The sequence below is a fragment of the Triticum urartu genome, chromosome 2A (genome assembly GCF_056163025.1).
Source record: "Triticum urartu cultivar PI428250 chromosome 2A, HENAU_Tu73, whole genome shotgun sequence".
Lineage (NCBI taxonomy): Eukaryota > Viridiplantae > Streptophyta > Magnoliopsida > Poales > Poaceae > Triticum > Triticum urartu.
In genome coordinates this window covers 451,283,487-451,295,544 of record NC_141874.1, presented here as the reverse complement: position 1 = coordinate 451,295,544, position 12,058 = coordinate 451,283,487, and positions in this window count along the sequence as shown.

Sequence of the window (12,058 nt, the reverse complement as noted above, 5' to 3'; positions counted from 1 at the left end):
ACTCTATTTCAAAACCGAGCTCTGGCACCTCTATAAATCCCTGCTTCCCTCTGCGAAGGGCCTATCCATTTACTTTTATGCTGAGTCATCACCCTCTTATTAAAAAGCACTAACTGGAGAGCACAGCCGTCATTTGCATTCATCACTATTAATCTATGTTGGGTATGACTATGATTGGATCTCTTTTACCAAGAATTACAATGTCTAGTCAGTCCTTGATCTTTAAAGGTGCTCTGCATTTATGTTTTGCGGTCTCAGAAAGGGCTAGCGAGATACCATCTTGTTATATCATATTATGATTGTTTTGAGAAAGTGTTGTCATCCGAGATTTATTATTATGACTTGCTAGTTGATTATGCTATTGATATGAGTAATGATGAGACATGAGAATTAGTGCAAGTGTGGTTAGTTATGATCTATGCTGAAAACTTGAATGTTGGCTTGACATAGTTACAACAACAAGAGCAAACAGAGTTTGTAAAAGTTTTTCTTTCTTTCTTTCAGTTTGTCAACTGAATTGCTTGAGGACAAGTAAGGGTTTAAGCTTGGGGGATTTGATACGTCTGCGTCATATCTACTTTTCCAAACACTTTTGCCCTTGTTTTGGACTCTAACTTGTATGATTTGAATGGAACTAACCCGGACTGACGCTGTTTTCAGCAGAATTACCATGGTGTTGTTTTATGTGCAGAAAACAAATATTCTCGGAATGACCTAAAACCTCACGGGAGGTCTTAGAAAAAAATAAAAAAATCCCCGCCAAATATGAAGACCAGGGGGCCCACACCCTTTCCACGAGGGTGGGGGGCGCCCCCCTAGGGCGCGCCCCCTACCTCGTGGGCCCCCTGTTGACCCTCTGACGCCAACTCCAACTCTATATATTTGCTTTCGGAGAGAGAAAAATCAGAGAGAAGAAATCATCGCGTTTTACGATACGGAGCCGCCGCCAAACCCTAAAACCTCTCAAGAGGGCTGATCTGGAGTCCGTTCGGGGCTCCGGAGAGGGGGATTCATCGCCGTTGTCATCATCAACCATCCTCCATCACCAATTTCATGATGCTCACCGCCGTGCGTGAGTAATTCCATTGTAGGCTTGCTGGACGGTGATGGGTTGGATGAGATTTATCATGTAATCGAGTTAGTCTTGTTAGGGTTTGATCTCTAGTATCCATTATGTTTTGAGATTGATGTTGCTATGACTTTGCTATGCTTAATGCTTGTTACTAGGGCCCGAGTGACATGATTTCAGATCTGAACCTATTATGTTTTCATGAATATATGTGAGTTCTTGATCCTATCTTGCAAGTCTATAGTCACCTACTATGTGTTATGATCCGGCAACCCCGAAGTGACAATAATCAGGACCACTCCCGGTGATGACCATAGTTTGAGGAGTTCATGTATTCACTATGAGTTAATGCTTTGTTCCGGTTCTCTATTGAAAGGAGGCCTTAATATCCCTTAGTTTCCAATAGGACCTGGCTGCCACGGAGGGTAGGACAAAAGATGTCATGCAAGTTCTTTTCCATAAGCACGTATGACTATTTACGGAATACATGCCTACATTACATTGATGAACTGGAGCTAGTTCTGTGTCACCCTATGTTATGACTGTTACATGATGAACCGCATCCAGCATAATTATCCATCACTGATCTGGTGCCTACGAGTTCTCCATATACTGGTTTATGCTTATTTACTTTTCTGTTGCTACTGTTACAATCACTACAAAATACCAAAAATATTACTTTTGCTGTCTTTACTTTTGTTACTGCTACCACCACTATCATATTACTTTGCTACTAAACACTTTGCTGCAGATACTAAGTTTCCAGGTGTGGTTGAATTGACAACTCAGCTGCTAATACTTGAGAATATTCTTTGGCTCCCCTTGTGTCGAATCAATAAATTGGGGTTGAATACTCTACCCTCGAAAGCTATTGCGATCCCCTATACTTGTGGGTTATCAATATGGATATTACAAGAGTTGATCTACCATGAGATCGGAGAGGCTAAACCCTAGAAGCTAGCCTATGGTATGATTGTATGTTTTCCTACGGACCTAAACCCTCCGGTTTATATAGATACCGGAAAGGGTTAGGGTTACACAAGGTCGGTTACAAAGGAGGAGATACACATATCCATATTGCCTAGCTTGCCTTCCACACCAAGTAGAGTCCCATCCGGACACGAGACGAAGTCTTCAATCTTGTATCTTCATAGTCCAACAGTCCGGCCAAAGGATATAATCCGGCTGTCAGGAGACCCCCTAATCCAGGACTCCCTCAAGCACAATGCGGCCCTTGCGGCAGAAACACAAAGCAACCTGTTCAAGCAGACCACTCATTCGGCGTCACGACCCCCAGACACCTTCAAGCAAGTCTGGAACAAGCTGCAGCAGGATCGCCTGGCATGATCAGAGCTCGCCTAGCAAGTCGGCCCCCGTCCCAGTCCCAGTGAAGCGATGAAATCCATGCCACGCGTACATAACTATGCATTGAAAATACCATGGACATAGGCGGGGGCACGATCAGGACACGCCCCGGATCATGGCCTAACCACACTAGGGGCTGTATACCTTTGACATTCCGTTTCTCTTTCAGGGCCTAACTCTCTGGAAGCCCTTTCCGGCAGTACGATTGCCGGACACATTCCGGAAGCAAAAACCAAGGCGGCAAGAAGCTAAGATGAACACGAGAACCGCCAGGTGGTCTCTAGTAATAATTGATATACCTGCTTTTCACTATTTATGCGTAGCTTGCCCTCGGATAGGACATTTAGAATTGTCCTACTTTATGCTTATTGCACTACTTGTACCAAGTACGCTTCGACGTATCATTTAAACAACAATGCATATCATTAATCCGTCATTGCATTATTTAAGTTTTTCTCTTTCTCTTATATGTCCATTTACGACAATCCGCACCCGTAAGTGCGGGTACGGTGAGTTCTCCAGGGGTCCTCGTTTACCCCATAATACGGCGCAAGAAGTCCGAACACTTTCGAAAGTGCGGCACCCCGAACTTATAGCATTATATGCATCAGCTCCGAATCATGTCTTTGGTCAAATGTTGGGTCGCCCGGCTCCCATGCTTTGGTACCTTACGTTCCGCTATATTGGCTAAGGTAGCGGTGGGAGAACTACTGCGATTGTGTCCCGGTTCTTCCGGACGAGCACCTCAGTAGAGAAAGCCAAAAACTGACTGTCATGATAAGGCGAGAGACTAGTCGCTGTTCGAGAGGTCTCAAGTCCTTAAAGACTTTTTCCGCTTCGGGCAGGAGTCGGCCTTGTCTGGCTTAGGCGTGTATAGCGCCCCAAATTCGGCCCTCCGAATACCAGGGGCTTCGCCAAAAATTTAAAATCATAGACTTCTATGGCTAAGTAAGAGTGATAAAGCATTATAGTCCGATTACCTGGTTCGTTGCGCTGAACACCTCCCTTGAAGGACCCAAAATTGGGGTAAAGAGTGTTCAGGTTTATCCCGAACACCCCAGTACTAGTTACATGGGGATAGAAGCCGATGACTGGCCAACTCTCAGATTTTATAAACGGCCGCACAGAAGGTAAAATTTTAAATTAAGAAAGTGTTGCATGGAGCAAACGGACTCGTTTCATATTACGAGATCACATGGGCATGTTCATTCAAAAATTACATCCTTGGCACACTCATCTTCCACTAAGCGGGAACCCTTCAGGACACTCTCATAGTAATTCTCTAGGCAGGGATGCTCCTTGCCCTCCGGCGGCCCCTCCTTCACCAGCTTCACCGCGTCCAGCTTCACCCAGTGCACCTTCGCCCGGGCAAAAGCCCTGCGTGCACCCTCGATGCAGACGGACCGCTTGATGACTTCAAGCCATGGGCAGGCTTCCACAAGCCGCCTCACCAGGCCGAAGTAGCTGCCGGACAGGGGCTCGCCAGGCCACATCCGGACTATAAGGCCCCTCATGGCCTGTTCGGCCGCCTTGTGAAGTTTGACCAACTGCTTCAGCTGGTCGCTCAAGGGCACGGGGTGTTCGGTCCTAGTATACTGAGACCAGTACAACTTCTCCGTTGAGCTCCCCTCCTCAGCCCGGTAAAACTCCGCGGCATCCAGTACACTGCGGGGAAGATCTGCAAACGCTCCTGGAGAGCTCCGAACTCGGGTAAGAAAAAGGAAAGTCTCCTTCACGTGCTTGCTTTGCATAATGAATGCCTTACCCTCTGCTATCTTCTTCACCGCGTCAATCTCCTGGAGGGCCTTGTGGGCTTCGGCCTTGGCGCTCCGGACGCTTTCAAGTGCCTGCGCGAGCTCGGACTCTTGCTCTTAGAGTCAAGCTCCAAGGACTCGTGCTTTTTGGCGAGAGCCTCGAGCTCTTGCTGCACCTCGCCTACTCGGGCTTCTTGTTTCTCCTGTTCAATGCGTTCTTTGGCCGCTTTGTCTTCGGCCTCAGACAACGCCTTCCTCAGGGTCGCCACCTCGGTCATGGCCCCTGACAAATCCATGATGATCCTATTACTTTACACCCGAACTTCTTTTTAACTATGTAGACAGGGGTATTTCTTACCTTGGCTCTCTTCGAGCTGCCTCTTGGTAAGGCCGAGCTCATCCTCGGACCGCTTCAGGTCCTGGTACAGCGCAGAGACCTCCGCAGTACGTGCGGTAGCGGCCAGCAGTGAAGCCTGCACATACACATAGACATAATCTAACTAGACTCCTGAGTCATCATTTGATCCTCTATTCGGCCTTTCTTCGCGAATGCCGAACAGAGTATCAGGGGCTACTATCTATGCGGTAATATTTTCTTATATTTTGATTGCTTACCTCAAAGCCTGTTAGGAGGCTGGCGCAAGCTTCGGTCAGTCTGTTTTTAGCGGACTGAACCTTCTCGACCACCGCACTCATGATAGTGCGGTGCTCTTCTTCGATGGAAGCGCTGCGAAGCGCTTCCAGCAGGTTGTCCGGTGCCTCTGGTTGGATAGAGGCCATCGGCACGGATGGTTGGCCCCCTGGATGGGGGACCGCTTACCGTAGTCTGAAACCATCGAAGGTTCCGGCGCAGTGTCCAGCTGGGGCCCGAACTCGAAGCCCATAGGAGCCTCGCTCCCTTGGTACCCAGGTTCCGGGAAGTCACCGCGAGGCGCCCCCAAGACCACCTCCCCTTGGCTCGGTGCCTTTTGAGACAACACCTCGGCGTTGTCCGTAGGGCAAGGGGTGGAAGCGGTCGGAAGAGAACCGATGTTCATATCCGACGAGTCCAAAGAGCTGCTCGATGAGGGTACGTCGAGATGAGCTCGGGACGACTGCATAATCATGTTCGGCATGAGGAGAGGCAGTGCAATAAAACATGCCATGAAGTATTATGGTGTCCGGACACTTACGACTTCGCCAGGGGCTTGTCCCTGGGTATCCACTCGTCGCCGCTGTCGGCGGCCGTCATGGCACAGTCCGGAGGGAGGGTCCTTCCCCTCTTGGACCCTTCGGCCTCCCCGGATGGGTCGGCCTTCCTTTTCTTGTCTCCCTGTTGGGGGGAGAACTTTTCTCCTCCTCCTCCTCGTTTCCGTGGAGGAGTGCGCATCGGAGTCATCGGACGATGAGTCCGATACAACCTTGTGCCGAAGACCCTTTCGGGTCCCCGTGGCCTTCTTTGCCAGCACCTCATAAGGTGCCGGAGTCAGAGTCTTCGTTAGAAGAGCGTCTGCAGGATCTTCGGGCAGGGGGGCTCGGCAATCAAGCTGCTCTGCTGTCTCTATCCAGTCCTGTTAATGACATGGAAGCTTAGATCTAGCACATAACTAAACCAGGGCAAATAAATACCCTGAGAGATATAAAAGCCTACCGGATTGGCGCGGCGCTTTGCGCTGAGTCCGCGGTCCTCGGTGAGGGAGGGAGGAATCTCAGCGCTCTTGAACAGCACCCTCCAGACGTCCTCGTGCGTCATGTCGTAGAGCTCTCGCAGCATCTGGTGCTTGGCTGTGTCGAACTCCCACAAAACAAATGCCTGTCGTTGACATGGAAGGATCCGGCGGAAAAGAATAACCTGGACCACGTTGACAAGCTTGATTTTCTTGTTCATCATGTTCTAGATGCAGGTCTATAGTCCGGTCAACTCTACCGAATAACCCCAGGACAGGCCCTTCTTTTTCCAGGAGGTGAGCCGCATGGGGATTCTGGATCGAAATTTGGGGGCCGCCACCCAGTTGGAGTCACGCGGCTCGGTGATGTAGAACTACCCCGATTGCCACCCCTTTATGGTATCCACATAGGTGCCCTCGAGCCAGGTGACATTAGGCATCTTGCCCACCATGGCGCCTCCACACTCTGCTTGCTAGCCACCCACCACCTTCGGTTTGACATTGAAGGTTTTCATCCATAGGCCGAAGTGGGGCCTGATGCGGAGGAAGGCCTCACACACGATGATAAACGTTGAGATGTTGAGGATGAAATTGGGGGCCAGATCATGAAAATCTAGACCATAGTAGAACATGAGCCCGCGGACAAACGGGTGGAAAGGAAATCCCAGTCCGCGGACGAAATGGGTGAGGAAAACTACCCTCTCATGGGGTTCGGGCGTTGGGACGATCTGCCCCGCATTTGGCAACCGGTGTGCGATATCCGTAGCCAGGTATCCAGCTTCCCGTAACTTTTTGATGTTCTCCTCCATGACGGAGGAGACCATCCACGTGCCTCCTGCTCCGGACATGCTTGGAGTGGTTTGAGAAGAAGAACGCGAGCTTGGGCGCTAGAGCTCGAGTGTGCGGGAATGGGTAAGTGAGGAGGAAGAAGGCATGAGTGAAAAAATTAAATCTTTTTCCCTTTATAAGGGCGGAAGAGGCGATGTGTCTCCCCACTTGCCTGGCAAAACCGCTTATTACCTAGGCACCATAATTGATGGCGCGGTTGGGTTACCCACGTTCGTATTGATGAGAATCCCGTGATAAGGGGACCATGATCTCTGCTTTGACAAGACGTGTCAAGAAAACCGCCTCGCGATATGTGCGGAGCTGGTTAAGAAAAGCGGTTTGAATAATAACCGGGCCATGGCGTGATCTCATGCTGTCAAAACATGTCAACAGATTAGATTTGTGGAAATATTATTCTCTCTATGGTGGTATGTGGAACATATTTTGCAGGGTCGGACACTATCCTTGTATTCAAACTCTTCCATGGTGTATTCGGAGGAGGAACCCGCCTTGCAATGCCGAAGACAACACTGCGCACCGGACTCATCATCACTGAAGCCTGGTTCAGGGGCTACTGAGGGAGTCCTGGATTAGGGGGTCTTCGGACAGCCGGACTATATCCTTTGGCCGGACTGTTGGACTATGAAGATACGAGATTGAAGACTTCATCCCGTGTCCGGATGGGACTCTACTTGGCGTGGAAGGCAAGCTAGGCAATATGGATATGTATATCTCCTCCTTTGTAACCGACCTTGTGTAACCCTAGCCCCCTCCGGTGTCTATATAAAATGGAGGGTTTTAGTCCATAGGACAACATACAATCGTACCATAGGCTAGCTTCTAGGGTTTAGCCTCTTTAGATCAACTCTTCTAATACTCATATCATCAAGAACAATCAAGCAGGACGTAGGGTATTACCTCCATCAAGAGGGCCCGAACCTAGGTAAACATCGTGTCCCCTGCCTCCTGTCACAATCCGCCTTAGACGCACAGTTCGGGACCCCCTACCCGAGATCCGCCGGTTTTGACACCGACAGTAGCCCTATGTATTGGAGTGGTTGGACCCCCCGCGCTATGGAGATCGCCATTACCTTGACTATTGACAATCCGGACTGGGCGAGCATCTTAATCTTGCCCAGCAGTAGACTGACCTCTGCGCTATCCTCTTCCTCGAGGCTCCGAGGAAACTAGCTAGGGCATTTCTTCAACGGAGCACTTGAAAATTCAGGGAGGCCCATACGGACCAGGTCGGGAAGAGCGACGTCGTCGATATAGAACCATTCGGAAGGCCACTCTTCGGAAGCCTTCTTCGGCGTGCCGGATAGGTATCCGGTGCCGGCGATGCGCCACATTTCGGCTCCCCCCAGTTAAAATGTCGACCCTCCTTGATTATGAGGGACGAGGCAGAACAATCTTCTCCATAAATCGAAATGGGCCTCGCAGCCCAGGAATAGCTCGCATAGAGCGACATAACCCGCAATATGCAAGATGGAGGCGTGAGTGAGAATGTGCAGTTGGAGGCCATAATACTCCAGCAGACCTCGGAGGATGGGATGGATCGAAAATCTGACACCTCTTAACAAGAAGGGGACAAAGCATACTCGTTCCCCCTGGATGGATTGGGGAAGTTCTCCGCTTGAGCCCCGCCATTGAAGGACGTCATCCCAGCTCGTATGGGGACCAAGTCCGCGGGAGGAAGAAATCCCTGTGTTTGCAGCTTCGCCAGCTGACTGTGAGAAACAGAACATCTCTTCCAATCCCCCTTTTTGGAGTTGTGGGGACGAGAGAAAGAGTTGGGAGCGCTTGCCATGTTGAGGTGGTTCTGCTCCGCAAGCTCTGAGGATTTTTTCGTGGGATTTGGAAGGGATCTGAGATCAATTCTCTTTAAGTAGGCACCTTTCTGGTACGGTTAGGGTGGTATATGTAAAAATACCCCGACCTCTTGTATTCACTCGACACATGGAAGCTGAAGTCAGGAAGGAGCGGAAGCCGAGGGGTATGACATTAAATGGAAAGCCGAATACATCACTTCAAAGTCATAGGAGGAGGAACCCGCCTTGCAATGCCGAAGACTATCTGCACGCCGAACACCTCATCATTGAAATCTGGTTCAGGGGCTACTGAGGGAGTCCTGGACTAAGGGGTCCTCGGGCGTCCGACCTATTGGATACAGGCTAGACTGATGGGTCGTAAAGATACGAAGACCGAAGATCCTACCCGTGTCCGGATAGGACTCTCCTTGGCATGGAAGGCAAGCTTGGCGACCAAATATGAACATTCCTTTCTCTGTAACCGATCTTGTGTAAACCTAGATCCCTCTTGTGCCTATATAAACCGGAGGGCTAGGTCCGTAGGTAGATCCTCATAATCATAGCTATGCCAGACTTTTAGGGTTTAGCCATTACGATCTCATGGTAGATCAACTCTTGTAATACTCATATTCATCAAGATCAATCAAGCAGGAAGTAGGGTATTACCTCCATAGAGAGGGCCCAAACTTGGGTAAACATTGTGTCCCCCGTCTCCTGTTACCATCGATCCTAGATGCACAGTTCGGGACCCCCTACCCGAGATCCGCCGGTTTTGACACCGACAGGGGGAGCCGAGGTATGGCGCATTGCCGGGACCGGATACCTGTCCTGCATGCCGAAGAAGGCATCCGAAGAGTGGCCTTCCGAATGGTTTTATACTGACGACGTCGCTCTTCCTGACCCAGTCCGAATGGGTCTCCCCGAATTTTCAAGCGCTCTGTTGAAGAAACGCCACAGCTGGCACCCTCGGAGCCCCGAGGAGGAGGGTAGCGTGGAAGTCAGTCAGTTGATGGGCAAGATTAAGATGCTCGCCCAGTCCGAATTATCAGTAATTGAGGTAATGACGATTTCTATAGCGCGGGGGGTCCAACCACTCCAATATAGAGGGTTTCCCATGTGGCACTATAATGGGGAAGATGATGCCTCATGCTGCGGTCGGAAGGGTCTGAAAACCCCCGCCGCTTTGTCCAAAATATTGGCCGAATTGTACAAAGGGGAGAAGGAGGAGTTCACTCGTCTCCAACATCGAGATGGATTTTCCACGTATGATCCTCCTAGCTGGGTGAGTTCCAATCCCACCATTTTATTCAATCCTCTCCCTGAATCCTTTTTAATGGATAGTAACCTATCCACTCACAACAGGAATGGCGGAAGGCTACCGAGGGGATCCATAGCCTCGCCCCCAGCCGGAGGATCACAACCGGGACCTTAACCTCGAATTTGAAGAAGATCCAGACATATTTGTGGAGCTTGAGAATGGTGTATTCTACCAGGCGAGCTATGATGGTACAGAAGTGCCCATCATCGCCGATTATCCCGGCCTCCTCCCTGGTTCATGTAAGTAATTTAAGAGACACCTTCTTCGAAAGAGCTTCCTTATTATGCCTCACCCACCACACTATTTCGTGCTCCAAAGGGGAGGCGCTCGACGCCACAACGCACACCAGAAGCATCTCCGAGGAGAGCGGTGCCCGCGCCGAGCACATCTTTGAAGAGAAGGCAAACGATAATACGGCAGAGCCTTCATTAAAGAGGTAAGGCTTTCTTTCTAAAATATGTCTCCTAGTTGCCACATCAAATCGTGACGTCATCCTTCGCATTTTATCAGGAAAAGCATTCGCCGGACTATGTCCGGGGATCCTGTCGGTCATGCCTCCACTAGTCAGGTTCCAGACCCTCTGCTAAGGATGGGGGCTGACACGGGAGTGGCGCCGGACTGTCCTTCCGCAGAGGATTCAGACGATATGTCTGTCACAAACTCTGAAGTGGAGAGCGCCATGAATCATCGTTGTCGGAGGTCCGCTCTCCATGACTCCGGCTTTTCGAAGGAGGGATTCGATGCCTTCTGCTCGGCCGATGCGTACACCCGAGCTGCTCGGGATGGACTTGCCAGAGCCACTGACCAACATCTAAAATATATGCGGGTAAGTGTAGATTTGATAATCATATACCAGTAGCCCCCGAGACTTAAAGCAGTTGATACAACTGATTTAAGGATCATTGTATAATTAGGCACTTATGGAGAAGAATAGCATGCTGTCTCAAGAGCTGGAAAAGTGTCAGACTCAGCTAACTGCGGCTACCACCAAATTGGAAAAATCCAACGAGGCACCACCAGGTAATGCTTCTCCCCGTCAGAAAAAAGTATAATCATATACCAGTTATATTAATACTATGTGTTTCTGCTGACAGAATTAGTAAAGCAACTGAGAGAGAAACCGAAGGTCTCCCAGGCTGGTGAACAAGAGGCCAAAAGGCAACATGCGGTAGGCGAACGTGTGCTGACGCGAGTCAGGGAGGAAAAGAACAAGCTGCAGGATTCCCTTACCCAACTGGGCGAAGAACTGAAAGATGTTCGAGCCCAGCTAGCTGACGCCGTCAAGGTGAATAGGAGTCTACAAGGCGGCATATTCAGTATGCTTTTAAAACTTGCCTCCCTATAATTCGGCGAGGGCAGGAACTGACAGATTTATGTCTATAGGTATGCTGACTGGCCGTCCCGAATAGGAAATGTCCGGATCTCAAGGCGACCTGCTACAAGAGCTATCCTGGTGCACGAGCGAGTTCGGCAAGCAATGCGGAGTGTTGCCAAGGCTTTATGGCCATCTGCCTCTCCTCTAGGAGGTATGGCGGAGCTCGTGGAGCTATTCAAAGGGGCACGATGGCGTATTCAATTATGGAAGATATCAGCCTGCCAGGAAGGTGCATGAGAGGCCTGGGCCATGGCAAAAACAAGGTATACCAAGCTTGATCCAAATCATATGGCCCGGGTCAGACCTCTAGGGTCAGATGGGAAAGAAATTCCCATTAATTTGGTATATGACCAAGTAGAAGTAGCCGCCAAATATTTCCAACAGAATTATAAGCTAGACAGCCTGTTAGACGGTATAGATGAGGAAATTTTTGAGTCCAAGTGACTATGTACTTTCCTTGACATATTTGTCCCTAGCCAGATTGTAAAACGATTGTCATGGCCGACCTTTTCGCTTCTACCTCTGGAACCGAAGGTGCAGAATGTTTTTGAATACTTGAGCGGCAAAATAGACCGGGGTATGCATGGAAACTAGGCGTAGGGGTCATAGTTGCTTGAACAGACAAGTTGTATTTCGCTAGCTATGTTATATTACATTGTGATTGTAAGAAACATCTTCCAGAGAGAATAGTTCCGTTATGGGTTCCTTTCACTGGGTGTACATGCGTTAATGTGCATGTACGAACTGTGATTGGAAAGATCGCAGTATACGTAACATCTGGGGGTTCATAGTGGAAGGAATGTAAAAACATCTTTAGTCTGAAGACCGAATATTCCCTTAAGAACGCTAGCTTTCGGCTTCACCCAGTCTGAGGTACACATCCGGATGACCT